Source organism: Pseudochaenichthys georgianus, chromosome 22 (genome assembly GCF_902827115.2).
Source record: "Pseudochaenichthys georgianus chromosome 22, fPseGeo1.2, whole genome shotgun sequence".
Lineage (NCBI taxonomy): Eukaryota > Metazoa > Chordata > Actinopteri > Perciformes > Channichthyidae > Pseudochaenichthys > Pseudochaenichthys georgianus.
The window spans coordinates 3401876-3421602 of record NC_047524.1 but is presented as its reverse complement, the minus strand read 5'-3'; the positions used below and the strand labels follow the sequence as shown (position 1 = coordinate 3421602).

Genomic DNA, 19727 nt, shown 5'->3' with positions numbered 1-19727 from the left:
ACATTTACTATGCAGGACACTTCCTTTCGTAGCCTAGCAACAGTCTGGGCTGGCCAGAGTACAGTGGGCACGACACTTGAACACACACACACACACACACACACACACACACACACACACACAGAATAAGAGATCCTGATGTGGGAGAGTTGTTACGTAGAAGAAGAGAATGCGTGAGGAAAGGAGGAAGGAGAGGAGGGAGAAGTGATGGAGAAATGAGGGAGGGGAAGAGCTGGATTTCACCGTGCATCTGTCCTCAGTGTGTGCTCGCCGTGTGGCCAAGCTGCAAGGTCAGAGGAAACCATCCAGTTTGACTCTCAACGGCAGCGTGAGGGAACTTTCTGATTTAAAAATAGATCCCTCTGTGGTTGTAACCCCATTCTTTACACGAGGCAGAATTCAAACACCTCCATCGTTGGTTCTGCATGTTTTAGCCCATTAACTACAAATCTCATTACTTAAGACAGTTTTAAAGCCCGCCATATTACGATTTATTTCCAACTTTGTAGAGAGCCATTGGTTTTTATTCATTCCACTTAGATGAAAAAGCAGATAGCAGAAACTTAAAACTTAATTAGGACGTTCATTATCACAGACTGCTCAACATTTATATGCAACTTTTGTTGTGTTTATCTCGTCGTGATGAAGCAGTTGCACGTTTTTGAAAGAACTGCAGGGCTTCCCACACTTCCTATGCTTTCATGATATGATACAAATCCTATCGCTTTTCATAACTGTGGCTATTGTTTAGACCGCCATCTACTCAATACATTGATGAGTTGAAATGGAACCCTGATCCGCGGCCCTGCATGTGTCCATCTGCAGCTGTGCCATCAATAAAAAGAACAACATGTCATAATTATTCTCGACTCACTCAATGCAAGGTTTTTCAGCCGCCATTTTAAAGAAAATGAGATTATTCAACATGTCAGGTCACTATGAATGTTTTTGATACACCCCCACACAACTAGTGACAGATTGGCAGACTATGTTGCCAACTCTTTGTTAATAGGAAATGGGTCACACCATAATCCTAATCTGTGACGTCATGCTAATCTATGCACACACGGAAATAATTGACTGAATGGCATCTAAGCATGCTCTCCTGGCACAGGGCCTGTCGGCATGGTAACAGTATCATTGGGGAAAAGTGGGCTATGGGATGTGCCCGTGGGTTTTAAAGCGATACACTTGTCTTTCAGTCTGCCTCTCTCTGACAGGCAGGACCTAGAGGGAGATCACGATCGATCACACACACACACACACACACACACACACACACACACACACACACACACACACACACCACACACACACACACACACACACACACACACACACACACACACACACACACACACACACACACACACACACACACACACACACACACACACACACACCACACACACACACACACACACACACACACACACACACACACACACACACACACACACACACACACACACACACACAGGGTTGAAGGATTTCAGACAACCGGTATTACAGTCTATGCCCACCGATCAACATCCACTGGTTCTATGGTCTGTATGTCGGCTTGAATTCCCAGCATGCTCAGCAGGTGTCAGAGCCGCAGTTCAGAATGAAAGCTACTTTCGGCAAACAAACGATACAAACACAGCTCTGCTCGAAAAAGCCAAAAGAAATAAGGGTGTAATTCAACCGGACACACCTCATTGCAGTCCAAACACCTGCAATTATTCCGCATTTCCACACACACACAAATAAGTACGAGCTCACACACAATCGTGCACGCTGTTGTGGAATCAGTGAAGCAGTAAATAAAAGTGACAAAGGCCTCCATTCCAATCTACTCCCACACTGCCCAGGAAATATAGAAGCGCCCCGAGGCTGCTCTCACACTCACACATGAGAAAGCAAGGGAGGCGGACTGAGACAGAAAAGAGATTTAAAAAGGGGGAGAAGACATAACGAGCCAGTAAAGATGAGGGAAACATGCAGAGGGAAAGACTTTGCGGGAGAGGGAGGTAGTAAATAAGAGGGAGAGGACGAGGCGATGAGAGAAAGTAAAAAGAATGATGAGAGCAATGATCTGTGGGATAGTCCATAGGGCTTTTATTGACGGGTGAGGGGGTGAGGGGGGGGGTTGCAGGAAGGAGAAGCTGCATTTTGCGACGGTAAGCCTCGGAGTGTTGATTCCACTCCGAGTGAACCGGTGTTATCTGCTAAAGCCGCTTGAAACAATAATCTATCGGCAGCGTAGAGCTGTTCATCAACCTGCCAGCTCTCAGTACAACAAGCTAATTAACAAGCAAGACGTGTAGGAGAAACACAGACATCTGGGTTCAGGGAAAGGATTTGGCGCAGTGATATATAATCACAAATGCATGCGGCACGCAAACTGTTTCAAAAAGTAGAACAGAAGTCGGCAAACAGGCAACAACACCCGCGCTTGATCACGAGCAACAAAAGCACATCTGTCACTGCCTATGGTGGTGTGACGGGGCTGGAAAACGAAAAAGGCAGGGCGTAAACACCAAGCTGGATAAGTCCATGCATCGCGCGGCAGGAAATATGATTCAGTTAAATGTTATATATGTAACGAGGGGCTTTGTGTGTAGTCATGTGTGTACGGTCAGGAAACAGAGAAAGCTTCTCCTCATGCTTATACAGCCTTTGATGTGACGGACATAAATCAACACTAACAGGATAACTACTCGCTGGATGGACGGACGTGTGTGTGTGTGTGTGTGTGTGTGTGTGTGTGTGTGTGTGTGTGTGTGTGTGTGTGTGTGTGTGTGTGTGTGTGTGTGTGTGTGTGTGTGTGTGTGTGTGTGTGTGTGTGTGTGTGTGTGTGTGTCCAATGCTTATTTATGGAAGGCATTTGAGGCTGACCCAGATTGAGTGAAACATAAACAGATGAACTGTGGACTAACGACGCTTTTCAGCTTGATGCCGTTCGAATCTAAACAGATGCGTGACCCAGTAAAACTGTCTCAACAACAGAGTGGCCACAAAGTAACATCATAAGTGATTCACTAGCTCATTTACACAGGTTAACTCTCTAATGCACTTACCGAGTAATTCACTCTGTTAGCCACTGACCCGCCCAATCACCCACTTATCTCAGAAATCAAACTGTCTGCTCAACTCAGAATCACCACAGACAGACAGACGGAAGACAACGAAACCCTGCGACGACAACATCGGCAGAGGAAGCTGATACACAAGTGGAAAAAGACAGAGAGTGGGTGAGTGTGCATGAGTGGGGGAACACAACAAGAGAGGAGGGGGGGGGGTTGCGTGGAGGAGGCAAAGCAGCAGGTTCAGCACATCGGCATCACGCTCCGGCGGCTCTGGAGGTCAAAGGAACAGCCGAGCTGATTTACTGCTCGGAGTGGAGGTGAGGGAGAAACAGATGAGCGAGGCCGAGGACAAGGTAAACACAAAACATGAATAAAAGAAGCCGCTCAGACGAACAAGGGCAGGGAAGGTAAATGAAAATAAGGAGGCTCTGAAAAGACGCTGTAGAGTCAGAGCTTGTATAGGCTATTGATTTAAGTATTAATGGGCAGTGATTCACATGATGGGAGAATAAACCTTGGCTCAATAGCTCTGAACAGCGCACGCTATCAATTAAAGAGAAGGGGACCTGACTGTCTGAAGTAGAAAGAAAACAGACAAACGGAGAGAGAGAGAGAGAGATTGCAATTGACATCAAGCATGGCTAATTGACCCTGGTATAGGTGGAAGGAGTGCATTGTGGGTAAGTGGGGCATGTGGCCTTGGGGGAAGACAGAGCGATAATGTAGGCTAATGAACACACTGCCAGGTGTGAGTCAGCGTGAGTGTGTGAGTCGCTGCATCTGGCTGGAACGAGCACATCTGCTGTTCCCACGGTAACAAGCAGCATTTGCCTCGGACGCGGTTCACTCATAATGAGGACAGAGGAGATGGAAGTGTGTGTGTGTGTTTGAGTCAGGGTGTGAGGGCAAACACAAACAATACAGCAATAAAGAGGGGCAGTGACATGGTGTCAAACTGTAAACAACTGCTACAATGCACTGTAGGGCAACATGCACTTATTGTACACGCAATTAAACACCAACCATACGGAGCCCGATAGCCTGCAGACGCTCCCAGGAGACCTTCTGAGATCCCATTAGCACCTATGTTACCGTATAGAACTCCATTCTTTATTCCTTTACATCACGCTAACTGCAATTTACTGATGCAGCAAGCGTGACTGGCCTCTGGTCTCCAGCGGCGGCTGAATGAGTAATGTACTCCCTTCGTGCAGAACGTACCACTGAGGTGTTGATGCCAACGGTAAGACACAAATGGGTGCATTCTTGGGAATTTTTACTGTATAAATATATATACATAAAGTAGGGCTGCTCAATTCATCGTATTTTAATGGCGATTACGATTATGGCTTGCAACGATTACGAAAACAACGTGTAATCGAAATAAAACGATAATTTTTACTTTTTTCTTTCTTTTTTTTTTGGTTTTTCAGTTGAATTAAGATAAGATAAAATGGACTTTTATTAATCCCCGTGGGGAAATTGTTTCCTTGCATTTTACCCATCCTGTGTTAGGAGCAGTGGGCTGCCATTTTGAACGGCGCCCGGGGAGCAGTGTGGGGAACGGTGCCTCGGTAGCACTTGGTCTTGCTGGGACTTGAACTGGTGACCTTCCAGTTGCCAAGTCCCTATCGACTTCGCCACCACCGCCAATTATACTTAAAGTTCAGGGTAATCAACTGTTAAAAACATACTGTTCACATTTTTTCTCTCCAATAAATGGATCTTTTCAAAGTCAATGAATAATCCAAATCCAAATAATCGAGATTATGATTTTTGCCATAATCGAGCAGCCCTAACATAAAGTAGCTGTGAATATATCGGGGCTCAAGTAGAATTTAACTGAAATGAGATTTATTACAACCCATTGTGGAGTGGAAGACAATACACTTTGAGATTATTGTGAGTTTCTGTCTCCAATAATTTTAAAGGAAAATAATAAATACAAAAAAGACAATATAATGGTTGGGCGCCTGTAACACCGGAACCAAGGTACCATTTTAGCTCTTTCTACCGTCATTATTCTGTCAGGGAGTTTTTAGCTCGGCTTGTCTGTCAACAGGATTATGAAAAAACAACTGACCTGATTTTTCATGAACCTGGTGGAATTATGTAGCATGGGCCAAGGAAGAACCAATTACATTTTGGACCATATCTGAATTACAGCACACACACCAATTATGTTTCAGTTACTTTGATATTGCGAGATGGGGCAATGGTGCGGCATTAATGGGATGTTGCAATAATTGGGAAGACGATTTCCCAACTGGATAAATACTCTCCATTAAATCTGAACAACAACCCATAAACCGATATGAACATATTATTAATTAATAGTGCATACAACAAATCTTCTCTGTGGCATCCATGTTGTTTCCAAATAACAACTTAAAGCTCATGAAGTCAGAGAAGCACCTTCCCAACTCGAGAATGGGACCATCTGAGAAGCATGGGAATGCATTATAGGCTTCGGGGAAGGTCTGAGCTCTTTGAGTGCCATTGTAGCGACATTATAACACCATTAGAGAGGCGTTGGGAAGAAAACTGTATGTTGTGTTCGAAAAATATCATTCAGTATTTTCCCAACAGTTGCAATACATCTTAACAGCACCCCTAACTACATCTTTCAAAATGATACAGTAGAACGATACGGTATAACAAAACATTATACAATATATAAACCCAGATTTATTGCAGTACTGTTGTATCAACAGCATTAGATAGTGGAAAAGGGTAGTGTATAACTAATACATGTTATAGGGTTGGGAGGGTTACTTTGTAAATGTAATCAGTTACTGATTACTGAATACATGGCTCAGAAAGTAATCCGAATACAGTTACAGTTACGTGTCTTAAAACGTAATCAAGGCAAGGCAAGGCAAGTTTATTTATAGAGCACTTTTCAACGCAAGGCAATTCAAAGTGCTTTACAAAAAAAGACATTAAGCATTAAAAAAGAAAAGCTAATCAAATAAACATTAAGAAAAAAATACATGGATAAAAGTTACAGTGCAGTCTAAAATATAAATAGTTCAATTAAACATTACAAGAAAAAGTAGATGGATAAAAGTTACAGTGCAGTTTAAGATATGAATAGTTCAAATAAAAGCAGCGACAAAAAGAAAAGTCTTCAGCCTGGATTTAAAAGTAGTCAGAGTTGCAGCGGACCTGCAGGTTTCTGGGAGTTTGTTCCAGATATTTGGAGCATAATAACTGAATGCTGCTTTACCATGTTTAGTTCTGACTCTGGGGACAGAAAGCTGACCAGTCCCTGAAGACCTGAGAGATCTGGATGGTTCATAGTTTAGCAGGAGGTCAGTAATGTATTTTGGGCCTAAACCATTCAGTGCTTTATAAACCAGCAGCAGTATTTTGAAATCTATTCTTTGACACACAGGAAGCCAGTGTAAAGACTTCAGAACAGGAGTGATGTGATCCACTTTCTTAGTGTTAGTGAGGACTCGAGCAGCGGCGTTCTGAATCAGCTGCAGCTTCCTAATAGATTTTGTAATGAGACCTGTGAAGACACCATTGCAGTAGTCGAGTCTACTGAAGATAAAGGCATGGACAAGTTTTTCCAAATCCTGCTGTGACATTAGTCTTTTAATCCTAGATATGTTCTTTAGGTGATAGTAGGCTGATTTAGTAACTGTTTTAATGTGACTGTTGAAACTCAGGTCAGAGTCCATGACTACACCTAGATTTCTGGCTTTATCTGTTGTTTTGAACATTGCACACTGAAGCTCAGCGCTAACTTTTAAACGTTCTGCCTTGGCTCCAAAAACCATTACCTCAGTTTTATCTTTGTTTAATTGGAGAAAGTTCTGACACATCCAGTCATTGATTTGTTCAATGCACTTACTCAGTGTTTGAATTGGAGCATAGTCTCCTGGTAAAATTGTTACATAGATTTGTGTGTCATCTGCATAGCTATGGTAACTTATTTTGTTGTTCTTCATTATCTGAGCCAGTGGTAGCATGTAGATGTTAAAGAGAAGAGGCCCCAAGATGGAGCCTTGAGGAACCCCACATGTCATATTTGTCAACTCAGATGTGTATTTACCGATAGAAACAAAGTTGTTTCTGTCCTTTAAGTAGGATTTAAACCAATTTAGAACTGTTTCCGAAAGTCCCACCCAGTTTTCCAGTCGGTCTAGTAATATGCTGTGGTCAACAGTGTCAAACGCAGCACTGAGATCTAATAATACTAACACTGAAGTTCTGCCACTGTCTGTGTTTAAGTGGATGTCGTTAAAGACCTTTACAAGAGCAGTCTCAGTGCTGTGGTTTGGACGAAAGCCTGACTGGAACACATCGAAACAACCATTTAAATGCAAGAAATTACTCAACTGTTGAAAAACAACTTTTTCAATGATCTTACCTAGAAATGGCAGGTTTGATATGGGCCTGTAATTGTTCATTACTGAAGCATCTAGATTATTCTTTTTTAAGAGCGGTTTAATGACTGCAGTTTTCAGGGCCTGTGGAAAAATACCTGAGTGAAGAGATTTGTTTACTATATGAAGTAGTTCTGAGGCCATGCAAGGCAAAACATCTTTGAAAAATCCTGTTGGAATAATATCAAGCCAGCAGGAGGAGGATTTCAGAAGTTGTATAATGTCCTCCAGGTTTTTATCATTAATCTGATGGAATTGTGTCATGGTGTTTGAATTGATGTTAAGTGGACACAGAGACAACACATTTGCTGTTCCTGATGCAGAGGCACTGACTGCTTGTCTGATTTTCTGAATTTTGTCAGTGAAAAAGGAGGCAAAATCATTGCACGCCCTGGTGGATAGAAATTCAGAGGCTACTGACACTGGGGGGTTAGTTAGTCTGTCGACGGTAGCAAACAAGGCACGTGCGTTGTTTTTGTTTTTGGTAATGATGTCAGAGAAGAATGATTGTCGTGCGTTTTTCAATTCCAAATTATAAAGGCCAAGTCTCTCTTTATAAATGTCAAAGTGAACCTGGAGATTTGTTTTTCGCCACCTGCGTTCAGCTTTTCGACATTCTCTTTTTTCTGTTTTAACAGTCATGGCCTTTCTCCATGGAGATATTTTCTTCCCAGTCACTTCCTTTACCTTAATTGGAGCAATGGCATCTATAACATTTTTAATTTTTGAATTAAAATGATCTACTAGCTCATTTACTGAGGTGTTAGCAGGGGCAAGTGTGGAAGAAAAATTCTGAGTAAACATTTCCCTAGTGTGTTCAGTTAAACATCGCTTTGTGGTTACCTCTTTTTGAACACTTGTGTGAACAGAAATAGAGCTCTCAAAGGAAACACAGGAATGGTCAGAGAGTGCAACATCAGTCACCACAACCTTAGAGATATTCAGACCCTTTGAGATAATTAAGTCCAGAGTGTGCCCCTTATTGTGCGTGGGATCCGTCACATGCTGAGTCAGTCCATAGCTATCAAGAACACAAAACAGTTCTTTAGCCCCTCTGTCCTGGGGGTTGTCAACATGGATGTTAAAATCACCAACAATGACTAGACGGTCAAAGTCAATACACACTATAGACAGCAGTTCAGTAAAGTCATCAAAAAAGCTTGCAGAGTATTTGGGTGGCCTATAGATATTTAGGAACAGAGCTCGAGAGGAGCATTTCAGCTGAAGGGCCACATATTCAAAAGAATCAAAGTTTCTATACGATGTCTTCCTGCATTGAAGGGAATCATTGAACAGAATAGCAACTCCACCCCCTTTCTTATGCATTCTTTCCTGACTCATAAAACTAAAGTTGGGAGGGGTTGATTCGATAAGAACAGCTGCACTGTTATTTTGTTCAATCCAAGTTTCTGTTAAAAACATAAAATCAAGATTGTGCTCAGTGATAAAATCATTGATTAAAAATGTTTTTCCTGCCAAAGACCTGACATTTAATAAAGCTAGTTTAAGTTCGTTAAACACACTATCAGTCATGTTTTTTGTAACAAGCTGTGGCTGACATGGAATCACTGCTAAATTAGATAAACTCACACAAACGTTTGAGTGCTTCCTGTATCTAAGATCATTCACCGCTCTTAATTTATTACCTATCAACACAGATATCGGCAAAGCTACTGGCAGGCAGGGCCCGGGCATGTCCTGGAAAGAGTTGAGAGTGCCATACGCCCTTGAGCCTGGACCCAGCAGATATCAGTTTGCAGATTGTTTTGGTTTGGTTGATTGTGGTAGGCATGGTGATGAAGCCGGGGGAGATGGTGCACGTCTCTGCTTTGGTGATTTTGGTGGGCGTCGTTGAGGAGCGGGGGTAAAGGACATGCTGCCAGCCCTGCGTATCGCCTTAGTCTGGTCTTTGAAATCCAGGAAGGAATCGGTGCCAGCCCTCTGTATCTCCTTCTTGTGTTCCACGATCTCCAGGAGGGTGGGCGAGGGCGAAAGGGTGAACGGAGTATCCTCAAAGGCGTTGACAGGGGGGGGGGGGGTGACGGGCGGTGGGGACTCCTCCATGTGTCTCATATGTCTCCCATAATCAGAACATTCCTCAGGCGGGTGCAGTGATACTTCTTCAGGGTTTTCTGCGCGATGTGTTGTGTCTTTCTCCTGTTTTGATTCCTCTTGCCGCTTGTCCTTGGCAGAGGGAACAGATTGATGACGCAGGCAGTTGAATATGTTAGAGATAAACAATTTCACTCCTGACTTGTTCAGGCAAACTCCATTTGCCTTGAAAAGATGTCTGCGGTCCCAGAAAAAGTTAAAATTGTCAATAAAATGCACAGAATGGTCAGTACAGACAGTTGAAAGCCAGGTGTTCAGTGCAAACAATCTGCTGAATCTCTCCACTCCTCTTCTGACTGGCGGTAGAGGGCCACTGATGAACACCTCTGCATTTAGAGAGCTGGCAGTTTCCAACAGACATTTAAAGTCTTTTTTCAGCACTTCTGACTCTTGTTTCACAACATCATTTGTTCCAATATGTAGAACCACATTCTTCACAGTCGGATGTTCAGCCCCAATATGCAGGATCTTCTCAGCCAAGTCAGAGACTGTATCCTTGGGAAAATAGAGTACTTTGGTGTTGTTCTTATTACACAGACCTTTTACATCTCTTACAGCAGAGTCACCCACAATCAGAGTTTCAGGCCCAGTCGTTAGCTTTCCCTCTAGCCTTTTACTTTTGGAGTAGCTATTGGTCCTTACCCTGCTGTGTGAGGAGGACGGGTTATCCAGGTCATCAGAAAGAGATCTCCGGCTCTCGGTCAGCGGAGCGTATCTGTTCTGGATTGGCACACTTGGTGGTTTAGGAGGATTTTTTGTAATTCTCCCTTTAGCAGCTGTCCACTGCTGTTTAGGGGTTGAAGAGGCGCTCCTCTTGGGTGATAACAATGCAGGCCAGCCGGTCGCATCACATATTTCAGAGTGTTGGGCTCTGCCCGTTATCCTTCCTCCCAAATCCCATGGAAATGATTTACTCTTAGGCTTTGCACCCAGAGAGTTCCAGGGAGGACCACCACTTGTAGATTTATGACCCGGTACACAGCCCTCCTGTTCCTTGGAATCCTTGTAGCTGCTAACTAGCTGTGAGTTAGCATGCCTTTGTCCATTATTTTTCAACACTGGTAAAGTGGTGTCATTCCCACAACATAGTCCATTCACTTCCACGTTAACTTCCAGCCGTTGCATTTTCATTTCCAGCACGGCCATCTTCTGTAGAAGTTTGTGGAAGTCATCTGTAGAGAACGGAGGCATTTTTCTACCAACTAGCTTAAGCTAAATAGCATGCAGTAGCCTACCAGGCTTTAGCTGTTGCTAGGCCACGCTACTGTAAGACTGGGGTCGCCGAAAAAATGTTGAAATATGGCTGAAAACCTCCGTCTATTTACGAAGATGAACTGTCCCAGTGATAGGTTAATGTCCAGGAGCCGCTGCTCGAAGTTTTCAGAGAATAAGAATAGGAAAATCAGCATAAAAAGTAAGCAGAGGCAGGAGCAAGCAGAAAAGCGTCTGCACTGTAAGAAAGATAAGCAGATTACTTTTAGATTACTTTTGGATTGCTTTCTTTTTCCATCACAGATGGGTATGTTTTGGTGAACAGGAGACACAAAAGCAAAAGGAAAATTAACGTGTTTTTACTGTTTTAATGGCGTATCAAGAGCACAACTGAAACATAACCTTTGAAACGATGCAACAACATAATACACGTTTTGGGGATGCAGCTTGGGATGTGAGGAGTGAGGAACACGGCTTAGAACGGGCGTGTCGCCTTCTGTCCTGCCAGTGTTGGCAGGATATTAATTAAAATGTCGAACTCGGACTTCATTTTAAGGACATTTCGGCCAGGGGTGTAGAGCTATAGTTTAAGCACCGGATCGGCAAAACAGGAGACTCTGTGCACCAGTCTGCCTTGATCTATGAATTCATGTCCGTGACTCTCACAGTATCTGCTGCCCACAGCTGTTTTATAGAAGGAACACCTGCTTCACTTCATGAAATCTCTGCAGCACCAGGAGGCAGCGGGAGGGTTAACTCAGAAGACGAGCGTGCAGTGCCTTTCACGCACCGGCTTCGCTGTGTTTACCTTCAGAATCATAAGGCAAAAGAGTGACCGCAGGCTGATGTGTTTTAACCACACACACCTCTACACACACGACTTAAACGCAGACTTTTGTTCCTCCACGTTTCGTTGTTATTGTTTCACTGAGCGGACCCGCACATTTTTTTCTCTCCTTTTTTGGTCCATCTGCGGCGGTAAAAGTGTTTGTGCGCTGTGATGATTCGGCTGTACCTTTAATAATGAATATTAAATGTTGTGAGGAAATCTTTCCATCAATAATTCCAATAAGTAATCCAAAATGTATTCACTTCAGGTTTACGAAAGTAACTGTAATCAGATTACTCGTTTTTCAAATGTAACGCGAGCTGAATGCAGTTACTTGATTTTTGTATTCTGATTACGTAACGCCGTTACATGTATTCCGTCACAACCCAACCCCGGTTATTACTAACTGTACAAGCAAAGCTGGGCAAGTTCAGGATAGCAGTGAACCGTTGTCCTGGGCAACTCTGTGATGGAAGGGTTAACCATTTTAAAGAGTCAGGCGAAGAGTAACTAACACAGGAAATAACACTACACAATGTTATGCCAAATCTTTGTGAAGCTCCCATTTGAGTATGATCACTGAGTACTTTCAAAGAGATACACTCTACACTCGTCTTCTGTCGTGCTGAGAAACACTCGCTGGAGGAGGAACATCAAACAAAGAGGAATACATGTCGTCACTATTTCTTCTATCCTTGTTTCGGAGTCTTTTATGCCAGGCTTTAACACTTCATGCTGCTTCGTGTGTGTGTGTGTGTGTGTGTGTGTGTGTGTGTGTGTGTGTGTGTGTGTGTGTGTGTGTGTGTGTGTGTGTGTGTGTGTGTGTGTGTGTGTGTGTGTGTGTGTGTGTGTGTGTGTGTGTGTGTGTGTGTGTGTGTGTGTGTGTGTCCCACAGTCCTTTGCAGTGTGACTTCCAGCAGATAAGGCAGATAAAAAAAACTACTTTGAAGTTATATTCGGTTCTTAAAGAGGCCAGAGGAGGGAGGAGGAGAGGTGAGCCGGGGCGCAGCTAAAATAAAAATAAAATGGAGGTTCAAGCGATAAAGTGACCGAGGAAGAGAAAAAGAGAAAGATATAAAATATAAAACATTTATTTGAACCATATTCCTGATCTTATCTTTCCCTTTTATTGCGCTTACATCCTGATCTCCTGGATTTCCACGGTAACAAGATTATCATGACATCGAAAGTCGCAAACTGCATGTTTTTCATATTGTGGTTTATCATATGACTTTCTCAGGCGCTAGAGTCACGCACTCCTGAGAAGAAACAAACATACACAGAGACGTGAGAGCATGCTCCTTCAAACGCTCGTTCACACACACTGGTTAGTTACACACACTCCGCTACAGTAAATGGAAGGCACACAGCTGCTCTTTGTACAGAGAGGCTGTCACAGTGGGTGAGCTTATAAAAGCCCATACGGCCCAGGTCCCCAACTGTCGCTTTGTGTGTGTGTCTCAGAGCGGCTGGTGAATATTTAAAGAGAGCGAGGAGCACTTTGTTTGGCCACGAAGAGAGGCAGAGTGGATGTGTTCTGTCATCAGAAAGAAGAAGATTGGTTCCCTCTTTTTTTCCTCCTCTGTCTCCCTGCATGGCGACAACAGACTCAAGGATGTGAACAGCACACACACACACACACACACACACACACACACACACACACACACACACACACACACACACACACACACACACACACACACACACACACACACACACACACACACACACACACACACACACACACACACACACACACACACACACACACACACACACACACACACACACACACACACACACACACACACACTAACCCACACAATAACAGGAAATGTTTTGCCGCTGAAAGACCCGTGGAGACAGTCGATGAGGCCGAGTGTGTCATCGTTCACGTGCCTGTGCATGTGTGAGTGTTCCTATGAGTGAGATATGATTAGTTGCCCTCTCAAATTTGTCCTTGGATCCATCACGGAGAAAAATGACTTATCCCTCGGGAATGAAGAGGAGCCTCGATTAATCAATTAGCCAATCAATAAGTCTGTCAGTCGATAAGTTGTCCTGTCAGTCATTAGTGAGTGTTCGCCCATCTACTTCCGCCCCATGGGACCTTATTTCTGAAAAAGTATGTATTGAAGTCGATGGAGAGAGAAAGATTATCTTTCGATCCCGTTTGAATTGTGCCCCGAGTTACACACATGATGTTTGTCAATCTTAAAAAATAATTTCCAAGTCAAAAAAGTCACAGTTTGTCATAAAACTGTTGAAATACAAGACTATGAAAAATATGCAACTAGAAAGACTACAAATCCCAGAGTCCCGGTCCCGCATGCTGGCTCTCACGAACCGACTAACTCCCCTTGTGTGTGTGTGCAGCTCTCAACGTGTCCAGACTTACTTTTCGCCTCGTTCTGAAAGAAAGAAGTGAAATGTTTCAACGTGACGGCCGTCTTGGTGTGTGGTGCGAGATGGGAGATGTAGTTCATTGAGCGGTTTCACACAAAAAGTGTTACTTCACAGTTTTACGACACATTTAGATTTTCTTGACTTGCAAACTTATCTTTTAAATGGACAAACATCATATGTGTAATTCGTGGCACAATTCAAACGGGATCGAAAGATAATCTTTCTCTCCCCATTGACTTCAATACATAATTGTCCCCCGGGAGGGACTTCGCCTCTCTATCGGCTAGCGAGGGGAGGATGTTTTTCCCGCCCCTGCGAGGCGAAGAGCTTCCTCAATTCAGAGAACTCTAATTCCCAAAAGCCACATAAAATATTCACAAGCATAAGAAAGAAGAGGGAGACAGTACAGAACTGAAGCAGGATAAAATCAAATGTCGGGGAAGGAGGGAGGCCTGGAGATATGAGAGTGGAGGACAGAGACGTGGCAGAGTAAAGGAAGGAAATCCCGATGAGTGAGTGAGATGATGAGAGAGAGAGAGAGAGACAAGTGTAGGAGACGAGAAGGAAGCTAACGCAGAGAGGGGATGACGAATAGGGAGACGAGTGGAGAGAGAATGTGTTTAATTATTCAGCATTACCCGTGTTCTCTATTTATGGCCCTTTTAGAGCAGCCAGTAGAAGCTATATATACGTATACTGTAGGCAAAGGCTGATCCCTTAAGTACAGCGCGCCCAGGAAAGTTTCAGCACAAAAAAACAAGAGAAAAGAGAAGAAAAACGTAATTACATATTGATAACAAGAAGAGCGAGGAGTGATGAAGTCATGGGGATGATTAAACAGCGGGGAAAAAGCAAGCCATGGAGATGTAAGATGAGAACGGAGAAGACGGGCTAAAATTATCTTTTCGCTGCAGCTACTCATCTATCACTGTTCTTGGACAAAGTCTTTTTTGCCGACAGAGAAATTGCAACAAATAAAAACAACCCGGGACAACTTTTCAAGACGTGTTTTAATTGAGACGAGGTGTTGGATGTGCGTGAGGGAAAAGACGAGGGATGGAGAGAGAGGACGGGGCAGATCTGTATCATTTAACTAGATGGGGTAATGGAAGTGTTGATAAACCTGTTATCGCCTATTCCCAGACACACAGAACTGCAGCACATACTGGCCCTTTAACTACGACATAAAACACAGTACTACCGGCCATTACTATCCCCAACACACAAAAGGACGCATGCATGGGTACACTTAAACCTACATATCTCTGGCTTCATTACCCACAGTACACTGAGTAAAAGCTACTGCGGCAGAATGCAGAGGACTGGTCTTACGGTCATGTTTTTGTTGCAGGGAAAACACCAAAGTCTCTGATTTGAGGATGTTAAGCTAAAAGATGTCAGCTGGAGGTTCTTAGCTTTTACCTGATGCATTTTTCACTTCATCCAATAGACTTAGTACCTTTTTAATAAGCCCGAGTGAAGCCTAAATGTGTCCAGCCAAATAAATGAATCATTTAGTTTCAGTGAATTAAAAAAACAGTAACGTTGAAGTTGGGACTTTAACTAATAACATTGATTTTTTTTTTTTTAAAGGAGAAGCTTGGAACAAATAAGTAGAAGCTTGAATAGACGAATTTTGGAATAGAATAGAATAGGAGGGACGAAACCCTCTTTAATGGTCACATGCAGAGCACACAGCACACACACAGTACCAGGAGTACCAGGAGTCTAGTAGGAGCAGTGGGCAGCTATTGTACAGCGCCCAGGGAGCAATGGGAGTGAGGGGGGGGTATCCAGTGCCATACTCAAGGGCACCACGGCAGGGCAGGAGGTGAACTAGGACCTCTCCAAGTAGCAGTCCACACTCCATATTTAGGTCTGGTCGGGGACTTGAACCGGCGACCCAACGGCTCACAGTCCAAGCCCCTACTGACTGAGCCACTGCCGCACTTTTGTATCTTGATAATTGGTCTAAACTGCTGCGGCAGACACGAGGCAAAACGTGTCTACATGCAGTGTTTGATCACAGACACATCAGAACAATCTGGCTCCTGGCCACAAAGCAAATTGACTTTCTTTTTGGAATAAAAAAACAGCCTGACTCCTGAAACTCTACCTGTGTTCACTCTGCAGCACACATTGATCCAGATAGGGATACTAGCAGTCAGCAGCTATATATATATAGTATTGATTGTATTCCCACATGTTGTTTTTCTGATATAACAAGTGGCTAAAAATGGCCCTCGGAGAGCCGGAGCAATTCCGTCTCACTAATACTCACCGGGCTAAAGGTTAATTTATCATCTCAGTGACTCAGAGATTCACCTGCTCACAAGAAGAGGATCCTCTTCAGGCGGCTGCCTCGGCAGTATGAGGAATTTAAAATAGATGGCATTTTGACTCAAGTGACTGGCTCTTATCTGAACGGATGAATCCAATATTTCCCGGATTTACTTCTGTATTTCCTTCCAAAGCATTGAAGGGCTAATATTCGAGAGTAAGCATTACAAAGCATGTTAACAACAACTTATATTTCTATTAGAACTACTCTTTAAATATTGATTAATTCGATGATTAATGTCCTCAAATAAATATTTGATCTAAAAAATGTCAGAGCGTAGTTTAAAACTGAATATTTTGCTTGTTTGTCTGAACAACAGAAACAACAAACCTTCTGAATCTGGTTTCCCCATAAGACCAAAAGTCTGTATGTGATCGTGTGATTAGACAAAACGATGGTATGCCAGCGCTCAATAACTACAAACTAGCGTCCTCTCCAGCCTGTCATTACAGAGTGCCCTGGGGCCCATCTCAACCACTGGAGTGTATTTCCTTTTCCCCTTATGAAAACAGTTGTGGTTACATTATTTGTCAACAAATTCAGTTCTACTGTTTTACTGTGAAATGTACGACCATGACATTTAGAATACGTGCAACAAATCTTACCTAACAGTTAATAATATTTAGCACCTCAGGACAACTTTAAATATAAATAATCTAGCACGATCAAATTATGTTAATGATCTCCAATTCTAATTCATATATTGAAAACTTTATAGGTGTACACATCTTGTTATCTTGTCAAATGGATCTGTCAATCTACGGCTGTAACAAAATCAACTTCAGTCCAGACTGTTGAGTATTTCCCACAGAGTGACACCCAATCACAAGCCAGCGTGCAGCAGCTGGACGGACCACAGACCCGACTAGCCGCTGCCACGGTAACGTATAGGAACAGACCGGCTGAATGTCAGCCAGCAAATGAGCCGTGACTTTCACCAAGACAGCCGAGTCAGCAATACACGGATACACATAACTCTCCTGTTCGCCATGCCTTTTGTGATTTTTCACCACACACACACACACACACACACACACACACACACACACACACACACACACACACACACACACACACACACACACACACACACACACACACACACACACACACACACACACACACACACACACACACACACACACACACACACACACACCACACACACACACACACACACACACACACACACACACACACACACACACACACACACACACACACACACACACACACACACACACACACACACACACACACACACACACACACACACACACACGATTACTTCTACTAGCCTGGAGTTGCATGTCCCACCTCGGCCTGACCTTTCGTTCTGTCCAATCAGCTGCAAGACCAGCTCCTCTCCATCACCACCTGACCTCGACTCCATTAGACACCATCTCACACTCATAAAGTACCTGCCCTGACAAGGAACTTCACACGTCCACACCTACACACATTTAAACACACACATGTTTATTCCAGGTTAAACAAACATGTGCAGGCTGACGCAACATCCTGCAGAGCGGCAGGATGGAGGGGAAGAATCAGGAAAAGGAAGTGAGGACCAGAGAACGTCGGGCCATCATGGAGGGGAGAGGAAGTTCAGTCACTGACATGGACGGAGAGATAGTGTTTAAACGACAGCGGGGAAACAGCTGACTCCAGCTGACAGCTAAAACCCTAAACCACAGTAATGTCACAACATCAGACACTGAGCACAAGCGCTTCCTGTGTATCAGAAACACTTGCCCTTGAAATACCTCATCTCGAAGGGAAGAATTATAAACCTGCTTACTTATGGAAAGTAATTCAAATAAAGCAGGGGAAAAAGAGAGGAAGTGGAGAAAAAGGAGCAGGGGAAATTCTCTTAAAAGCACTTTAATGTGCCCCAGTTCCTGCTTCTCCTCCCTGCCTTTTAGTCTCTTACATTCGCTCCATTTCTCTCAAGCTCGTGCTCTGCTTTTATCTCCTGTCTTTTCTGTTTCCTTCAGTTACAGTGCACATGTCTAGTACCCTTTATTCAATTTTGGCATATTGGAAAGAATGAACAGAAGCTGATAAGAAGGGAAAAGACAGACTAATGTCAAGGCTGTTTATGTGTGTATCTTACCTTGTACACCTGCCCATAGGTGCCATTTCCCACCAGCTCTACCAGCTCAAAGATGCCAGCAGGATCCTAAAACGACAAAGGGAAACCGTGGGATTATTAGGATGCATACAAATATTAATTTGCGATTAAAACAGTCAACAAAAAAAGGTTTCCAAATATTTGAGAGCAAGTACAGTGTATGTTGAATCACATTAAAGCAGTGTTCATATGGATGATATGTCTATTTTCTTAGAAGAACAAGTGGGTATTGATGTCAAAAATCAGTCGATGGATCAGCCCAACAATTTAATTCAGAATGAAGCGATTTAATGAATTGCTAAGATTTTTTTTTACAGATATGTAAGAGAACAAATCCTATTGACTTTTGATGATTGAATTTTCCACCTAGTGTCATCAGATAGAAATCAGCCTTAGCTGTAAACTTATCTGTGCTAATGCGCTAATGCTACAATGCTAACAGGATACAATACGATAACGAATGTTGTTTACGTTACCTGCTAAACATCATCATGTTAGCATGCTCATAATGGCAATGCTAACATGTTAGCATTTAGCTCAAAGCGCCGCGTTGAAAAAGTACACTGACCCATCAGCATGGCTTTAGCTTCTTTGTCATAGTAGCAACATTGGAGAAGTGTATTTTTAACAATGATGTGCGCTTGATCTCGAACCGGAGCAGTGCTTATGTCTTGCTACATCAACTGAAGTCTCTGGGTGTTTATACATTGGTCTGAAATGCAGTTCTGGATTGTTTTAGGCTCGTGTCCAGACTACCTAATAATTTAAGCCCACAGTCGCTAGGTTGCCAACAAAGTACTCGACGCATCTTTGACAAGGAGCAACTTGAACAGAGTACGAAACCCACTGACCCCCGCTCACACACACACACACACACACACACACACACACCTCCCCCTTCCTCTCTGCCGCGTGTTGCTACGGCATTCCAACAATAGCTGGTATTCACCCTCTCCTTCCTTCTCTCTCTCTTTCACACTCTCTCCGTTCCACCAGCTTCTGTTCTCCAACCAGCCGAAGTCCATCTATGTCTCTCTCACTCTTTTATCTACACATCCTTTCTTTCTCTCCTCCATTCCTGACAGTGTCCAGGACAAGTCTTTCTTTCAACGCTCCTCTCTTTCCAACTGAGTCCCAGGAACACTGAGGCCCTTTTCCCAGCTTCTGCAATGTCTCTTTTCTTCCTGTTCATCCTGGTATTTAAAAGTGTTGTAAATATTTC

General features: G+C 43.4%; 1 protein-coding gene across 4 annotated transcripts in view; it reads right to left on the bottom strand.

Moving 5' to 3' along the window:
• Positions 1–18548, bottom strand: part of tnika (TRAF2 and NCK interacting kinase a) — a 67880-nt gene extending 49332 nt beyond the window's left edge. For all 4 annotated transcript variants that reach the window (XM_034111969.2, XM_034111970.2, XM_071207153.1 and 1 more), the window contains exon 1: positions 18488–18548. The gene's annotated coding sequence lies outside the window, so the exon portion shown is untranslated. The remainder of the gene's footprint in view (positions 1–18487) is intronic.
• Positions 18549–19727: the final 1179 nt, after the last annotated feature.